The 1,933-nt window shown below is 41.0% G+C and overlaps 1 protein-coding gene across 1 annotated transcript in view; it reads left to right on the top strand.

Annotated features, from left to right (window-relative positions):
- The window catches only part of LOC109484483, a 23,694-nt gene that overhangs the window by 18,700 nt on the left and 3,061 nt on the right, over nucleotides 1–1,933 (top strand). The gene's annotated exons all lie outside the window — the stretch shown is intronic.

Raw genomic sequence — 1,933 nt, 5'->3', positions numbered from 1 at the left:
TTACATGTTACATATCCACAATAAAATCACGGCATAGATGTAATGTTTTGAAAACGGTTCATATTTGTGGAAAGGTGGATTTTTCCTGTTCCGTGGTTCCCAAGTAAAAAAGGGCTTGAAGTAGCCGGTTGTAGCGGCTTTACTGTAAATGACCGCGGGTAACCCCAGATCGAACGCCCGCTCTATTCGAATGACGTCATATCGAACAAGATTCGCGGGTTCGGGGGATTCGATCTCCATAGTAGCGGAGTGGGACTTTTGGGCCCAAATCTGACCATCGTGGCAGTTGTCTGGTAGCAGAGGTACTCTAAGCAGATATCCTGGTTATCTGGCCGGCGGTAGTAACACTCGCGGTGCTGGCCGCGACTGTTGCTGGAATTTGGCCTGTTCCAGGCGCGCTTAATTAGGTACAGGCACGGTAAGACTGTGGGGCTGTCTTTGTTACTAGACACGACCATGATAGTCCGATCTTTATGTGAATGCAATGATTGTGTGTGTGTAATTAAAATGAACTTCGAACTTGAAGCACAGTATCTTTACACGCCCTGGGAGCAGTAATGGATTTAGCTCTTTGTATGTTTTATGCTTGTGACGCGCCCGCATTGTATTAACCGTTGCCTAATTATAATGTCTGCACAGCAGGTCTGGCGTTGACGCTTGGGATTTTGTTGAAATATATAAAACTTCACGGAGGATTGTCACCTATGGCTTCTTGTTTGTTTTACATTGAAAAATTTTAGTTAACTCGAAAATGCCAGAAAATAATGAAGCATAATGGACTTTGCGGGGCAGGGAAGTCGATCCTTTACATTGTATATGATGTACATACATGTATATATGATCCTTCTGACCTGAGTAACTGTTTTAGCTATTTCAACTGCATGCATGTAAACGTATTTCTTATACTTAAGCATCTTACACGTACGTAAGCATCAAAGAACTGATTTTCTTGTACCCCACACCCATAAAGACTATTTGAACATGTAACATGTTTGCCCTACCCAAATTATCCTCATTACTTTCCAACAGACGAAGTATGGTGCCATGCAGAAAACGCTGGTCGGGCCATTTGCCAAGGAGCACTGTGGGTATGTGACGCATCTCTTATCTAAATTTGCTTTGCTGTGTAATTAGTAATGACATGGTAAACATTAATAGTTATGTGACCAACATCCAGGAATACTACTACAAGTAGTAGGTGATGATGAATGGTAAATCGATAGAAACTATAGATAGAGTGCCTTGCACCTTGACGTAATGTAGTTTAGCTTCAAGTACAATGTGTCTCTCGATCTCTTGTCAAACAGTTGGCTGAGCAGGTAGTAGACAAGAGCCGATATCTGCTTGATGTTGCCATCTTCGCGATGAAAGCAGCCCGGGAAATAGTGGACAAAAGCCGCATACTTCTCGACGCCGCCATTTTAATCCTCAAAGGTGCCGAAGAGTTCGTCGATAAATCTCGGTGAGATTTTAAAACTACTTTGTACGTACCTAACACCATCATACTTTAAAACATTGTGGTGATTTAGTTTTCTTAATAGAAATGTTTGAGATTTTGTAACTTATATTGTTATATATGTTATTGATCATTTAAATCAGAAAAATATGGACTGCCAGACATAGTTCCATCCGGAATAAAGTAGGGTCTTATTTACTGCGGATGCTATTATCCTCATCACGAATACAATGTAATCTCATTCATGGTCGTTTTCGAATAGGTTGCGGGTTTGTGATACTTTGTTGACGTTAAGGTTTTTTTATGTTACTCGATTAGTATCATCTTAGATGCAGCTGAAGGTTTCCTTGAGGGTGTGAAGCAAGCGAATCGCTTTGGAGCAGAGGTGGCTAAGAAGGTAATTTGTATATACCAAACTTTGCAGCATGTCTGTGGTCCATATGGTTGGTATTTGACATGATAATACAATCATGCATA

The sequence above is a fragment of the Branchiostoma belcheri genome, unplaced genomic scaffold, assembly GCF_001625305.1.
Source record: "Branchiostoma belcheri isolate BF01 breed outbred unplaced genomic scaffold, Haploidv18h27 scaffold7, whole genome shotgun sequence".
Lineage (NCBI taxonomy): Eukaryota > Metazoa > Chordata > Leptocardii > Amphioxiformes > Branchiostomatidae > Branchiostoma > Branchiostoma belcheri.
The sequence above is the reverse complement of the archived record's forward strand: the minus strand, read 5'-3'. Positions and strand labels throughout refer to the sequence as shown.